The 17019-nt window shown below is 39.3% G+C and overlaps 1 protein-coding gene across 2 annotated transcripts in view; it reads right to left on the bottom strand.

Moving 5' to 3' along the window:
- carhsp1 (calcium regulated heat stable protein 1) overlaps positions 1-17019 on the bottom strand; it is a 57109-nt gene that overhangs the window by 20075 nt on the left and 20015 nt on the right. Inside the window, exon 2 of one of the 2 annotated variants that reach the window (XM_034190905.1) lies at positions 16171-16229. The exons of the other annotated variant lie outside the window; for it this stretch is intronic. The gene's annotated coding sequence lies outside the window, so the exon portion shown is untranslated. The remainder of the gene's footprint in view (positions 1-16170; positions 16230-17019) is intronic. 2 annotated transcript variants of the gene reach the window in all.

Raw genomic sequence — 17019 nt, forward strand, 5'->3', positions numbered from 1 at the left:
GCACAGGGGTGTTGTTAATCAATTTCAGCTGCTATGGTGTTAATGAAATTAACAGGTGCACTAGAGGGGTAACAATGAGATGACCTCCAAAACAGGAATGGTTTTACAGGTGGACTAAGATTTTTTTCGTCCTCATCTTTTCTAATTTTTTTTCACTGGTCTTGCATTTGGCTAGGGTCAGTGTCACTACGGTTAGCATGGTGCGGTACTTGAACCCTACAGAGCTTGCAAAGGTAGTCAAACTCCTCTAGGATGGCACATCAATGTGCCATTGGAAGAAGCTTTGCTGCGTTTCCCAACACAGTCTCAAGAACATGGAGGAGATTCCAAGAAACAAGCAGTTACTCGAGGAGAGCTGGACAGGAACGTAGATGGCCCTTAAGCCATCTGCAGGACCAGTATCTGCTGCTTTGTGAAAGGAGAAATAGGATGAGCATTGCCAGGGCCTGAGAAAATGATCTCCAGCAGGTCACTGATGTGAATCATACCAATTTCATTGCCTTCCATATGGGACTGTGTCAGAAATCTACCATCAGACGATACACACAATCGTACAAAACAGAGCTGTCAATTGTTGATGACAATGTGTTTAAAGACAACAAATTTGTTATTCCAACCTCCATGCGCAAAGACATGCTAAAAAAAAAAAAAAAGATACAGGAAGGCCACTTAGGGAAGAAAAATGCAAACGAAGAGCACGCAAGGTTATGTATTGGCCTCAAATGAACCAAGACATTAGCCACACCATCGCCTCATGTGAACCATGTCTGACATATCGATCTCAAAAACAAGCAGAGCCACTCATGACATACCCTGTGTAGACCTCTTCAAATTAGACCTTTTTCATCAAACTTATGCAAACTGATATTATTCCCATTCTCCAAGGTCTAAATTAACTAAATATACCAGTTACTTTGATCTTGGACCTTGGCTATGCCTGCCTCAAGAGCCATGTAGTTTTTTCAAAAACGCTGCAAAATTCGGGATATTATGTCCTTGTTTTCTTTGTAGCTTCCCAGAGGTTAATGCCATAGCATTGAAAGTGGTACCAAATGAAAGCTAATAAAATTGTCTTGCATATGGTGTCAAACATGAACACCTGTGTAAATATTAACTAATTTTAATGCGCAAACATACATATTTTTGATGCTTGGAAAGGATGACATCATATGATATATAACTATCTCAAAAATGAGTACTCTATAGTCTATACAGCTTTACTAAAGCTGTATAGACTATAGAACTCTAGACTATAGAGCTCATGAAAAATGAGAGCAAAAACAAAAGTGTTGGATTTATATTTTTGTTCAGTGTATAATTGTTTCCTGGAGGTTAATGCAAAATATTAAAATGCATGTTTTGTTTTAATAGCAGTGCTAATATATTCAGTTTCATTTGGCTCATTGTAACTGTATATTTTACTCATTACTTCCAGTGAAATTGATGATTTTGTTTACTTGGTGATAATTTGGCTTTTTACTTGTCAAACTTGTCATGTGATGTTCACTGAGCTTGACGCAGCATTCAGCTTTAGTAAAGCTGTATAGACTATAGAGTAACAGTTTTGAGATAAAGTTATGTATCATATGATGTCATCCTTTCCAAGCATCAAAAATATGTTTGTGCATTAAATTAGTTAACATTTACACAGGTGTTCATGTGTTTGACACCATATGCAAGACAATTTTATTAGCTTTCATTTGGTACCACTTTCAATGCTACAGCATTAACCTCTGGGAAGCTACAAAGAAAACAAGGACATAATATCCCGAATTTTGCAGCGTTTTTGAAAAAACTGCATGGCTCTTGAGGCAGGCATAGCCAAGGTCCAAGATCAAAGTAACTGGTATATTTAGTTAAGTTAGACCTTGGATAATGGGAATAATATCAGTTTGCATAAGTTTGATGAAAAAGGTCAAATTTGAAGAGGTCTAACCCTGTGCCCAACAGACCATTTGAAAGAGTGGGAGCAGATCTATTCAACAGCAATCATAAAAACTACACCGTAGTAACATTTTACTCTTCAAACTATATTTTACCCCTTTAGTGTCCCCGCTCAAACGAGACTGCAGTGCTCAATTTCTTTTTTCTTAAAGGGAGGCGATTTGCTGTTTGGTGTTGTAAACTGCATTTCCCAGAATCCTTGGGGGGGGGTAGGTACCGAGGTAGTAGAACATGATGGCGTGCAGTAAATGTACCCAGAGAAAGCCATGCTGACAATCTCCAAGTCAACTTTTAAGTGCACTACCAAGCATAACAGGCATTTTGGTCCTTTTTAACATTAAATAGTCTCCTTGCAGCAGAACATTTCCATCATTTGGTTTGCAGTTTCAACAAAACGCAGCGTTTACGGTAAAATCTGTAATGGTGTCTCTCATTTGCTGCTGTGTGGATGAGCGGTGGCATGTTACTTTTTTTTTTTAGTATAGAAAAGCCACCATTTCTGACAGTGTTCAATGGACAAATTAAAGCAAAGTGGAGACCTTTGGAAGTGCAGTAAATCAGTTTTACAGCCCAAAGAAAACAACCTATCAATACTAAAACATGGTCAAAGTTCATGGTAATGTTGTGGGGCTGATTTACTGCCTCTGTTAACGGAGACATTAAATGTATCAAAGAAGTGACAAATTCAAAAGACTGAAACACAGAGTGAAGTTCACTGCCTGGTGTCGGAATGTGAGGTCTGACATGAAGGTCTTTGGTCTTTTTCAGCCACATAATAACCCAAAGACACTTCCAACAACACAGTTGAATAGCTGAAAAGGAAAAGATGGACTGGCCAGCAATTAGTCCTGACTAAAAACATCTGGAAAGAGCCGATGTCTGCCAATAAAGAAAAGACTCCTGCAAAATTAAGACCTTTAAAGCACAGCGATGGAAGAGCACCAGAACCTACCAGCAGAGGTGTGCAAGGTGCTTCTACATGGCTTTGAGAAATGTTTAGAGGAGGTCGTTATTCCCAGTGACTTTTTTTTTTTTTTTTGTAATTTATGTTTTATTGATTTTTTTTTCATGAACAATTGAACAAAAACGTGAACAACATTCAAAAACAGATAACAGTGGAGGAAAATAAAATACAGGCATTAAATGAAATCAGGTCTCACTTGACGTATAAAATCCAGCCATTTTGTCCAGTACTCTTCAAAAATGTCCATCTGTGATCTAAGTCTAAAGGTTATTCTTTCCGTTACAAAATTATATACGAGATCGATCCATTCATTAACTGTAGGAGAGTCCTTCACAAGCCACTTACGAGTTATTGTCTTTTTAGAAGCCACCAACAACACTCTAAAGAAATATTTATCAGGTTTTTGCAAATTAAGACACTTTATACTTCCCAGGTACATCAGTGCAAAATTAAACTGTATCCTCCTCTTAAGTATTGTTTCCAGGACCTTATGTATTTCTTTCCAAAAGTTGGTCACGTGGGGGCAGTCCCAAAAAAATATGAAAGTGATTTGCTGGTGAATGTCCACATCCTCTCCAACAGTCGGTCTGATGTGAATATTTAGACTTTTGTGCTGGGACACAAAAGAAACAAACCAGATTCTTCCAATTGAATTCCCTCCAGGAGGGGGCATTCGCTGCAGACCACTGTTCAATACAAATACCCTCCCACTCCTCCAATGTTAGAGTTAGGTTTCCCTCCATTTCCCATCTAGTTTTTATATGGAACGTGTCATTCCCCTTCAAAGCAGAGTTGTAGTCTTACATACCTCTCTGCAGCTTCTCTCCCCCTGCCATCCCCTCATTACCCCATCCCCGTAGAGACGGTGCCTGCTCCCAGACTACCAATAACCAGCAAAAATCTATTTAAGCATTAAAAATTCAAAAAGAAAAAATAATATAGCACCTTCAACTGCACCACAGACTAAAACAGTTAAATGTGGTCTATTAAACATTAGGTCTCTCTCTTCTAAGTCCCTGTTGGTAAATGATATAATAATTGATCAACATATTGATTTATTCTGCCTAACAGAAACCTGGTTACAGCAGGATGAATATGTTAGTTTAAATGAGTCAACACCCCCGAGTCACACTAACTGTCAGAATGCTCGTAGCACGGGCCGGGGCGGAGGATTAGCAGCAATCTTCCATTCCAGCTTATTAATTAATCAAAAACCCAGACAGAGCTTTAATTCATTTGAAAGCTTGTCTCTTAGTCTTGTCCATCGAAATTGGAAGTCCCAAAAAACAGTTTTATTTGTTATTATCTATCGTCCACCTGGTCGTTACTGTGAGTTTCTCTGTGAATTTTCAGACCTTTTGTCTGACTTAGTGCTTAGCTCAGATAAGATAATTATAGTGGGCGATTTTAACATCCACACAGATGCTGAGAATGACAGCCTCAACACTGCATTTAATCTATTATTAGACTCTATTGGCTTTGCTCAAAAAGTAAATGAGTCCACCCACCACTTTAATCATATCTTAGATCTTGTTCTGACTTATGGTATGGAAATAGAAGACTTAACAGTATTTCCTGAAAACTCCCTTCTGTCTGATCATTTCTTAATAACATTTACTCTGATGGACTACCCAGCAGTAGGGAATAAGTTTCATTACACTAGAAGTCTTTCAGAAAGCGCTGTAACTAGGTTTAAGGATATGATTCCTTCTTTATGTTCTCTAATGCCATATACCAACACAGTGCAGAGTAGCTACCTAAACTCTGTAAGGGAGATAGAGTATCTCGTCAATAGTTTTACATCCTCATTGAAGACAACTTTGGATGCTGTAGCTCCTCTGAAAAAGAGAGCTTTAAATCAGAAGTGTCTGACTCCGTGGTATAACTCGCAAACTCGTAGCTTAAAGCAGATAACCCGTAAGTTGGAGAGGAAATGGCGTCTCACTAATTTAGAAGATCTTCACTTAGCCTGGAAAAAGAGTCTGTTGCTCTATAAAAAAGCCCTCCGTAAAGCTAGGACATCTTTCTACTCATCACTAATTGAAGAAAATAAGAACAACCCCAGGTTTCTTTTCAGCACTGTAGCCAGGCTGACAAAGAGTCAGAGCTCTATTGAGCTGAGTATTCCATTAACTTTAACTAGTAATGACTTCATGACTTTCTTTGCTAACAAAATTTTAACTATTAGAGAAAAAATTACTCATAACCATCCCAAAGACGTATCGTTATCTTTGGCTGCTTTCAGTGATGCCGGTATTTGGTTAGACTCTTTCTCTCCGATTGTTCTGTCCGAGTTATTTTCATTAGTTACTTCATCCAAACCATCAACATGTTTATTAGACCCCATTCCTACCAGGCTGCTCAAGGAAGCCCTACCATTATTTAATGCTTCGATCTTAAATATGATCAATCTATCTTTGTTAGTTGGCTATGTACCACAGGCTTTTAAGGTGGCAGTAATTAAACCATTACTTAAAAAGCCATCACTTGACCCAGCTATCTTAGCTAATTATAAGCCAATCTCCAACCTTCCTTTTCTCTCAAAAATTCTTGAAAGGGTAGTTGTAAAACAGCTAACTGATCATCTGCAGAGGAATGGTCTATTTGAAGAGTTTCAGTCAGGTTTTAGAATTCATCATAGTACAGAAACAGCATTAGTGAAGGTTACAAATGATCTTCTTATGGCCTCGGACAGTGGACTCATCTCTGTGCTTGTTCTGTTAGACCTCAGTGCTGCTTTTGATACTGTTGACCATAAAATTTTATTACAGAGATTAAAGCATGCCATAGGTATTAAAGGCACTGCGCTGCGGTGGTTTGAATCATATTTGTCTAATAGATTACAATTTGTTCATGTAAATGGGGAATCTTCTTCACAGACTAAAGTTAATTATGGAGTTCCACAAGGTTCTGTGCTAGGACCAATTTTATTCACTTTATACATGCTTCCCTTAGGCAGTATTATTAGACGGTATTGCTTAAATTTTCATTGTTACGCAGATGATACCCAGCTTTATCTATCCATGAAGCCAGAGGACACACACCAATTAGCTAAACTGCAGGATTGTCTTACAGACATAAAGACATGGATGACCTGTAATTTCCTGCTTTTAAACTCAGATAAAACTGAAGTTATTGTACTTGGCCCCACAAATCTTAGAAACATGGTGTCTAACCAGATCCTTACTCTGGATGGCATTACCCTGACCTCTAGTAATACTGTAGAGAAATCTTGGAGTCATTTTTGATCAGGATATGTCATTCAAAGCGCATATTAAACAAATATGTAGGACTGCTTTTTTGCATTTACGCAATATCTCTAAAATCAGAAAGGTCTTGTCTCAGAGTGATGCTGAAAAACTAATTCATGCATTTATTTCCTCTAGGCTGGACTATTGTAATTCATTATTATCAGGTTGTCCTAAAAGTTCCCTAAAAAGCCTTCAGTTAATTCAAAATGCTGCAGCTAGAGTACTGACGGGGACTAGAAGGAGAGAGCATATCTCACCCATATTGGCCTCTCTTCATTGGCTTCCTGTTAATTCTAGAATAGAATTTAAAATTCTTCTTCTTACTTATAAGGTTTTGAATAATCAGGTCCCATCTTATCTTAGGGACCTCGTAGTACCATATCACCCCAATAGAGAACTTCGCTCTCAGACTGCAGGCTTACTTGTAGTTCCTAGGGTTTGTAAGAGTAGAATGGGAGGCAGAGCCTTCAGCTTTCAGGCTCCTCTCCTGTGGAACCAGCTCCCAATTCAGATCAGGGAGACAGGCACCCTCTCTACTTTTAAGATTAGGCTTAAAACTTTCCTTTTTGCTAAAGCTTATAGTTAGGGCTGGATCAGGTGACCCTGAACCATCCCTTAGTTATGCTGCTATAGACGTAGACTGCTGGGGGGTTCCCATGATGCACTGTTTCTTTCTCTTTTTGCTCTGTATGCACCACTCTGCATTTAATCATTAGTGATCAATCTCTGCTCCCCTCCACAGCATGTCTTTTTCCTGGTTCTCTCCCTCAGCCCCAACCAGTCCCAGCAGAAGACTGCCCCTCCCTGAGCCTGGTTCTGCTGGAGGTTTCTTCCTGTTAAAAGGGAGATTTTCCTTCCCACTGTAGCCAAGTGCTTGCTCACAGGGGGTCGTTTTGACCGTTGGGGTTTTACATAATTATTGTATGGCCTTGCCTTACAATATAAAGCGCCTTGGGGCAACTGTTTGTTGTGATTTGGCGCTATATAAAAAAATTGATTGATTGATTGAAATCACCCAATGCCCGATATAATTTAGAAATTATTTTTTGATATGGTACGTCTCTGTATGCATTCTTAAAAATATCCATGATTTCTTCATTTGGGTTGAGTGATTGTTTTATTAGTTTTTTGTTTAAAAAGTCTCTAATTTGTAGGTACCTAAAAAAAATCCCCATTTTGTAATCCAAATTTATCCTTAAGGTCCTGGAAACTCATCACTTTCCCCTCTTTTACTAGAGTAAAGTATGTTGTAAGACCTTTGTTAGACCATGTTCTAAATGTGAAGTCGATGGTACTTGGTAAAAACTGAGTCATAAGCAAACCATCTGAACAATTTGGCCCGTGTTTTAATTGGTATTTTTTTTTAAGTATATCACTCCATATTTTCAGTGAGCTTCTTATCCAGGGGTTATCAGAGTCTCTCAAATCTTTCGCCACTAGGGGGTCTCCTATCAATGTTTCAACTGGGAAGTTTTCTGCGAGGGAACAATCAATTTCCTTCCATCTTGATTTAAAACTCAATGTACACCAGCCTACCATATGTCTTATCTGAGATGCTTTGTAATAATCATATAAACATGGGAGGCCTAGTCCTCCTTTTACTTTAGGAAGCTGAAGTGACTTAAACCTAACCCTCGGCTTTTTACCTGCCCATATAAATCTTGAGATAATTTTCTCCCATTCTGCAAAATACTGATCTGGTTTCTCAATAGGAAGAGACTGAAATAAGTGCAACAACCTTGGCAGTATGTTGATTTTTATAGTCTCCACTCTAGAGGAAATATTTAAATAGGGGATTATATTCCATCTGTTAATATCTGCTATAATTTCTTTTTTAAGGGGGGAATAATTAATTTCTTCTAGTCTAGATAAGTCCTTAGGTATATAAACGCCCAGATATTTTATAAATGTTTTGTCCCAGTCTATTTTGTATTCACTACGTAAATGCTGTGGAGGACTGTAATGAATTCTAAGAACCTGTGTTTTCTGTTCATTCAATTTATATCCCAAGAACGACCCATACTCCCTTAAAACTGACATAAGCTCCGGTAATGATTCTGTTGGTTCTGAGAGATATACTAAAACATCGTCCGCGAACAAGGCTAGTTTCTGCTCCCCTGCTGCCATATTTATTCCTTTTATCTTTTTATTCTGTCTAATCCACTGGGCTAACAGTTCTATAAAAATAGCAAATAAAAGTGGACTTAACGAGCAACCTTGTCTTGTTGACCTTTCAAGCCTGAAAACGTCCAATAATTCTCCGTTGATCTTTAATCTGGCTGTGGGTCTTTCATATAGCGCCTTTAGTATAGTAATAATTGGTTCTTTAAATCCAAATTTGAGCATAACTTTAAATAAAAATTCCCATCTCACTGAGTCAAAGGCTTTTTCTGCATCTAGACTCAGTAGCGCAGCTTGTATTTTGTTTATGTATCTTATAATTTGCAGTGATCTCCTAACATTATCATGGGTCTGATAAGCTTTGACAAATCCAGTTTGGTCTAAGTCTATTATTTTGGGTAAAATTGTCTCCAGTCTCTTGAATATATTGATGTGAATAGTTTGTAGTCTAAGTTTAGTATGCTTATTGGTCTGTAATTAAACCCTCTAGTTTGTCCTTTCCTTCTTTGGGTATAATAGAGATGACAACCTGTCTCCATGACGGGGGGGCCACCCCTTTTGTAAGGACCCAATTAAAAGTCTTTAATAAAATTGGTGTTAGCGCCTCCTTTAGCTTCTTGTACCATATTGTAGTGAAGCCATCCATACCTGGCATCTTGTTAACTTTCAATCTTCCAATTGCAGAGTGGAGTTCCTCTCTTGTAATTTGTGCCACTAATTTATCATTGTCGGTATCTGTGAGAGTTGGCAAGTTTAATCTAAGCAAATTTTCCATTCCTTCATCATTGTCAATATTTGGTTGTGAATACAGGTTTTCATAGTATCCTTTAAAACAACCCTTTATTTCTTCAATTTCATGCATTACTAATTTAGTATTGGGATCTCTTATCTTATATACTGTGTTGTCCGCTTGTTGTTTTTTTAGTCTATAAGCCAATTGTTTCATGTGTTTAGTACTCCCTTCGTAGTAATTCTGTTTAGTAAACATTAACTTTTTCTGAATTTCTTGGTCGTATATCTCATTAATCTGATTTCTCTTGTTAGCAATTTCTAGTTTTGTTTTGGTATCAATATAATTTTTGTGTTTTATCTCTAAGGATAATAATTCTGATTGTACGGTTTGGAGTCTCGCCTCTTTGAATCTTTTCAGGCTTGAAGTGACCGCAATTACTCTACCTCTCATCACTGCCTTACAGGCATCCCACAGTATGAGCGGGGCTATTTCATCTTTATCATTAAACTCTAAGTAGTCCTCAATGTCCCTAGACAGATGTTGGCATGTTGTTTCATTTAAGATACTAGAGTTTAGTTTCCAGACGGTCTGTTTTTTCCTCTGAGTCACTGTTAAAGACAGGTATAAGGGGCTGTGGTCTGAGATGTCCATTGTTCCAATGTGGCAGTCTTGAATCCTATTTATTTCTGTGCCAAAAGAAAAAAAGTAATCAATTCTCGAGTAGGTTGCATGTGGAGAAGAATAAAATGTGTAATCCCTCATTGTTGGATTATAGTGCCTCCAAATATCCACCAGCCCAATCTCTGATAACATAAGGTTTATCTTTCTTGTTAGTTTCTGTGATTGGAATGTTCTCCTTCCAGTTGAGTCTAAATGTGGCTTTAAAGTGGTGTTAAAATCTCCTCCACATACAAGTATCCCTTTTGCTTTTGACACTATTTGGTCTAATATTTGCATATAAAATTCAGATATAGCACCTGGTGGTATATAGACATTATAGAAGGTAACCAGCTCACGCTCCACTTTACCTTGTACCATTACAAAACTGCCTTGTTTGTCCTTAATTGTAGCAACATGTTCAAAAATAACCCTCCTGGAAATTAAAATGACCACGCCTCTCGTGTGCCTTGTACCATTAGATGACAAGAAAGTATGTTTAAACCCCTGTTTCATCAGTTTCTCATGTTCCAGACCCGACAGATGTGTCTCTTGAAGGAATGCCACATCTATTTTCTCCTTTACCAGTTTACTCAGGACTTTCCTCTGTTCCGATGGGCTCTGAAGCCCATTCACATTAAGTGAAAGTACCTTTAGCATTAAACACTGTATTTAAGTGTAAGGCTAGCATTTATTCGAGTGTAGTTTTCTAGTGAAACAAAATAAAAATACAAAACCCCCACTGTTATCACTAAACTAAAACACACATATACAAACAACATAAGTTTCAGAACATTCCGTATACTCAGGGTCACTTTGACCCTTAAAGTCTTTGTTGGTGAGAAGAGAGTAAAGTCCCTCCGCTGGGTTGGGGCTTTCCCTAGTGGTGGAGTGGCTGACCTGCAGATACATCCCACTTGCACTAGATGTGTCCAACATTCACCCATTATTTGCCTTTGGCTCAACCAAAGGATTTGGTTAAGATTTCAAATATTTAAGAGAACAAAGAAAAATTTAAAAGAAATGTTAGAAATGTTACCTCTCTGTTTGGGCTGCACACTCAAAAATACAAGTCCTCTTCATTTCTTCTTGTGATGCTTTGATCTTTAAACGTCTCTTCTAAACTCCTGCAATTTACATCTGACCCGAGTTCCTATTTGTGACTCTCCTTCCTCAGTCGTAACTTCTTGCCATGAGAACACATTGCGTATCTGTTCCTCTATTCTGGCGTCTGCGCCCACCCGCGTAGTAGTCACCTCGATGCCCCATGCTCTCAGCTCCCTCGCCGCGCCTTCTGCGTCTCCGTAGGTCCGCGGGCCGGTGCTCCAGTGTATGCAAATCCACGTGAAGGGCGTCTGAAAGCGAATGCCCGTCTCTCTTAGAGCCTTCTTAATCGGGCCGTAGCTTTTACGCTTCTCCATAACTTCGTAAGCGTAATCATGGTCGAAGAAAATCTGTTTGTTGTTTAGCATTAGCTTTTTCTTCCAGGCGAGTCTGAGAATTGTCTCTTTCACAACATGTCGGAGGAAAGTAATTATCAATGAACTCGGGGTCGCGTCAGGCTCCGGCTTTTGGGTTGCAGCTCTATGCGCACTTAAAATTTGTAGAGACATACCGTCTGGGAGAGGTAGCTCCTTTGTGAGCAGGTTTTGGATAAAGCCGGTCACTGATTCGCCCTCAGAGTCCTCTGGTACTCCGTGTATGCGGATATTATTCCTGGACCTGCTCTCCAGGTCAATAACCTTTTCCCGAAGTTTACATTGTTCTTTAAGCAGTTGGAGTAAAGCCTGTTTACAATACCACTCTCTTCCATTTCTGCTATACGCCCCTCTGCTTCGGTAATAGCTTTACCCTGGTCCTCTTGTGTTTTAGCTAGCTCCGCTAGCTTATGGCTCAGTTCCTGGTTAAAGGCCGACAGCTCGTCTTTCAATTTTTTGCCGATTTCTTCCTTGAATCCCGAAAATGACTCGTGTGTCTCTCTTGAAGTTTCCGAGCTCTCTTTGGACATTTTTGTAATCTCACGCAGAATCTCCCCTCCAGTCTGATTCTGTCTCATTGCTGGTTAGCGAGCCGCCGCCATCTTCCTCGTGCAGCTCCATTCCTTCTTTTTCTGTTATCTCTGCTTCAGTTGTAGAATTATTGTTGTTTCTCTGTCCTCTTTTCAATTTGCCCCTTCTCATATCTATTCAAAATAATTCGAGTGTGGGGGCTTTATTTCAGCTCGGTTGAGTCGGAGCAAAAGCTATGCGTCCATTCCCCTGCACATCCCGACCGGAAGCCCAGTGACTTTTCAACCAAATATTAGTCACGGGTGCCAACATTTTATGTCTGCATTTTTAACTGCACCATATTTGTGCAGCGGATAAATGCCAATATCATAAGAATCTTTTATTTTGTGATACAAGCACCAAACTTGGTCTACTTCTTGCAAAAAACCCATTAGCCACTTCCATTTTCAAGATGGTGGCCCAGAAATAATATATAATATGTATTTTTGTCATATTTGCACAATCTTGATTTATTTCAATGTTGCACCTGTTAAAAACTGCACTGTGGACTAGGGAAGATTTGAAATTAAACTTAACTTCAGGCAAAATTTTACTTGCTTTTTAAATGGATAATATGTTTTTAATACATGTACATACATGCTATAGAATGTGTATGCTGCAGAACATGTCATACCATTTGGGGTAGGGTTTAGTAGTAGAGGTAGTACTTTTGCTTTTAAAGTCAGCCATGTCCTTTGATGAATGCTAGTCCTCACTGCTTACCTAACTCTGACCTGTGGGTCTAACTACTTGGTTGTGCACAGCAATGGCCACATCCCAGTAAATTGCACTGGCTTCTGGGCTACACTAGGTAAGAGTAGCACAGCTGCTCACATCCTCAACACTAAGCAGGTTTAAATTATAAATTTGTGCAAAATGTCAGCAATATTTTTAAAATGTTGACAAACAGATGCACCATAACACCATTTACACAGAGTGATGTTATATCACTACTGGGTTTTGTCCTCTCTCGCCATCTGTCATTCTAATAATCACAGAGACAGATTTGCAAAATGTTTTAAATGTAACACTTTATAAGGTTCAACAAGCTCAAAGTGTCTTCATTGGTGCATGCATAGTATATCTATTTAGGTCCTGGCAAGGGCTGTGACCCACTTTCTGAGATGATTACATGGTTAATCAAGAAATCAATCAAGTTAAAAAAAAAAACAACAAAAAACCCAGCAACAACACAGTTTGCCAGGTCGCAATATATAGTTCAATCAATGATTAATGCAAGATAAATACATACGAGGGGAGAATGATAGCAAAATGAACCATATTGTAATGCTTAATAATCAGGAACCATAACAGTTACAGCCTTTTGCAGCTCCACCTGTACTAGGGTGGAAACTTTGCCGGGGTGTTAGACATATAGTCCAATTAATGTTAGATGCAAGATACAGACACTAACTGATTTCACGTCCAAAACGCTGTAAAACTGAAAAGGGGGTGGGGGTGCCAGCTTTACAATCCTTGTGGTTTTCTCTCTCCCTCTCACCATTTTGTATATTCTGTTCATAGCGTTCATAACCGCTTTCTTATACTTTGTTGTTGTTGCTTGTCTACCTTTTCTCCCCATTATGCTGCTTTAACAAGTGAATTTCCCCAAGTGTGGAACCAATAAGGTCTTTAATAAAGCCCACAAAAAATAAAAAAAACCCAACAATTTCCAATTCTAGTCCTCAATGGAACCCCGAGTCCCTGACCTGTACATCCCATGTCATCTTTGTCTGCTGATTGGATGAGCACAACTGAATGTGCTAATCAGATTTTGGCAGACCTGGGGGGGGGGGGGGGTCACCAAGAACCGGAATTGGGATTCACTGCTCTTGATTAAATAAAGTAAAGAAAATGTTAAGATGTGTTGATTGATATCTTGTTTTAGACCACTAATTAACACTGAACTTACTAAGAGACTCCAGCTGAAACAGATGCCCCACTTTGGGAGTTTGGGATGTGATCATCATTCAGGACCTATGGCACATCCTTATTATTAATACTACTAATATTTTTTTTTCCTTTTCTTTACTGTGGTGGCTCTCTAGACTAGAACACAACTCCCCACCCCCCAAAAGGCAACAGTCAAAAAGTGGATGTGAAATGGATAAGACGGTTACAGCTTCAGGCAGGGTATTTAGAAACTGTACACACTTAGGAGAATGACAGGATGGGAACGAGAGAGAAAACATGGTTACTAAGCACAAGGAAGTGAAAATGCAACTGCAAAACAGGATGAGAGTGAATAGAAAATCTGCTGCTTTTAAAAAGCTAAAGTTTGATGACACATTAGAAGCTTTGTGCAGTGTTGGACAAAAGAAAACATTAACCTTAACAGAAACAGCGCAGTGTACGACTGCAGTCCATCAACCTATAGTGAATAGGATGGTCCAGATACTTCAGTGTGATGATTCACCACCAGCGTGCATCAGTGCAGCATCACCATCTTTAATCATACAGTGCACACGAGGGCTCAGAGTGCACAGACAGAAACCGGGACACCCCTTTTGTTTAGCCCGTTATATTAAATAGCAACATAAAAATTTTTCTGTTTTTTGTGGATCTGCTAATGTTAAGAGTTGTGTTGTAATGCAACAAAGACACGCACATCCAAAACACATAAAAAGGCGTGCTGGACCAAGAAAAATTGTACCAAAAATAGAAACCAAATGATCTGCACAACCACAGCGCTCCAATACAAAAAAGGTTTCATTAAACAAGATGCAACGTTTCGGACAGCCTGCCCTTCATCAGAAAGAAACAGAAGGGTTGTGTTGTGTCATCATTTCTGTTACAATGAAAGTAGTAATTACTTGCTCATGAATTAGCCAAAGGCTACCACATTACATCATACACCAATCTGTGTTGTGATCCTTAAGCCACCTTGACAATTGGACAAATTTGATTCTCGCACTGCTGCGAAATTCGTTGTGCCAAGGCAACCCGTTGTGTCCTACTGGAAGTTTATTGTATGTATTTATTTTTAATTATTAGTATTTTTGTTCCCAATTTGTGGGAAACAAGCAGAATCTCTTTTTCAGACGATATTTTTCCTAATCTCTTCTGCCTATTAAATTACACGAAATGGCCACCAGTGTTATTTAAAAAAAGATAAAGTGCTACAGCAGCTTCTGCTCCATTTGAAATAAAAATAAAAAATCCCTATTGTGACATCCCCCAAGCGCCACTATGCTTTAAGTTTCTGGGGAGAGCCCTGTGCTGCATATTTAATGTGGAGCAGTGTAACAATGTACTTTTAAAACACAGAAAGTGCTTTGTATAGCACTGTGTGCCTGCTCACTCCATTGGATCAGATTAGACAGAACTTAATTGATCCCTCAGGAAGACTCCCTCAGGAAATTGAGGTTCCTGCAGCATTGTATAGCAGCACACAGGGTAAGAAGCACACAAGTGAAAAGCTTAAAAAAAAAAAAAAAAAAAAAAGAGTTTGCAAATCTAATCAATAAAAACACCATCATGGAGGCTACAGCACCTCTTCCTGGACTACAAAAGAGTTCTCATTTGATAATGCTACTTAAATATCTCACCCATATTGGCCTCTCTTCATTGGCTTCCTGTTAATTCTAGAATAGAATTTAAAATTCTTCTTCTTACTTATAAGGTTTTGAATAATCAGGTCCCATCTTATCTTAGGGACCTCATAGTACCATATCACCCGAATAGAGCACTTCGCTCTCAGACTGCAGGCTTACTTGTAGTTCCTAGGGTTTGTAAGAGTAGAATGGGAGGCAGAGCCTTCAGCTTTCAGGCTCCTCTCCTGTGGAACCAGCTCCCAATTCAGATCAGGGAGACAGACACCCTCTCTACTTTTAAGATTAGGCTTAAAACTTTCCTTTTTGCTAAAGCTTATAGTTAGGGCTGGATCAGGTGACCCTGAACCATCCCTTAGTTATGCTGCTATAGACGTAGACTGCTGGGGGGTTCCCATGATGCACTGAGTGTTTCTTTCTCTTTTTGCTCTGTATGCACCACTCTGCATTTAATCATTAGTGATTGATCTCTGCTCCCCTCCACAGCATGTCTTTTTCCTGGTTCTCTCCCTCAGCCCCAACCAGTCCCAGCAGAAGACTGCCCCTCCCTGAGCCTGGTTCTGCTGGAGGTTTCTTCCTGTTAAAAGGGAGTTTTTCCTTCCCACTGTCTTGCCAAGTGCTTGCTCACAGGTGTCATTTTAACCGTTGGGGTTTTTACGTAATTATTGTATGGCCTTGCCTTACAATATAAAGCGCCTTGGGGCAACTGTTTGTTGTGATCTGGTGCTATATAAATAAAATTGATTGATTGATTGATTGATGTTCTTGTAGAGATGATCTAGTATTGTCAATAAAGTTACTAGAGTCCAGGTGGCTATATATTTAAACCCCACAAAAAAACCTTGCATGCATCACACTCCATTATGACATTCTATCCTTTGTGTGGGATTTCATTATTTACCTGCTGTAGACAGGAAGGCAGGACAGCAGGGAGGAAAAAGGAGGCACAATGTCCACAGTCTAAAATGAAACCTGTTCCTGAGTGTGTCCGGAATACCATCATCAAGATCAAATCTCCTTCACACCTCGTTATCATCTTTACACCTTTCCATCTGCTGTTGCCACAGTGGAACAATACCGCCAATGCTCATACAATTCTCTGTCAAAAGTTAAGTTTCACTAATTGAATAAGTTATACAAAAAAGAAAAGCAAAATAAGTAAGACGCACAGACATTTAAGTCTTCGACATATGGTCCAGAAGGTAAACTAGTCCCTTAAGTAATTTCACAGACAGACATTCACCTCAAGTTCAAGCTTGACAAATTCAAATCGATGCTTAAGTTCGGGTGGGAACTGATGTGACTGATAGATGCTATGATCGACTCTGCAAACCAGTTTGATTTTTTATCAATTCCTAGTCGGTTTTTGATGAGGAAAAATGTAGGCCTATGCAGGTTTAAGCATCAATGCAGTTTTCCTTTTAATGCAATGATGTTACATCTCAAATCATAGGTTTTTACAACCTGAAATGGTTAGGAAACAAGAGTCAGACATTTAGAGACATGTAGAGTCTTGTGTGTCCATCAAAGTCCATCCATCCATCCATTTTCTCCCGCTTTATCCAGAGTAAGGTCGCAGGGGCAGCAGCTCAAGCAAAGCCACCCAGACCTCCCGATCCACACACACCTCCCCCAGCTCCTCCGGGGGAACCCCAAGGCGTTCCCAAGCCAGCCGAGAGATGTAGTCCCTCCAGCGTGTCCTGGGTCTTCCCCGGGGCCTCCTCCCAATGGGACATGCCCGGAACACCTC

The sequence above is a fragment of the Thalassophryne amazonica genome, chromosome 16 (genome assembly GCF_902500255.1).
Source record: "Thalassophryne amazonica chromosome 16, fThaAma1.1, whole genome shotgun sequence".
Taxonomy (NCBI): Eukaryota; Metazoa; Chordata; class Actinopteri; order Batrachoidiformes; family Batrachoididae; genus Thalassophryne; species Thalassophryne amazonica.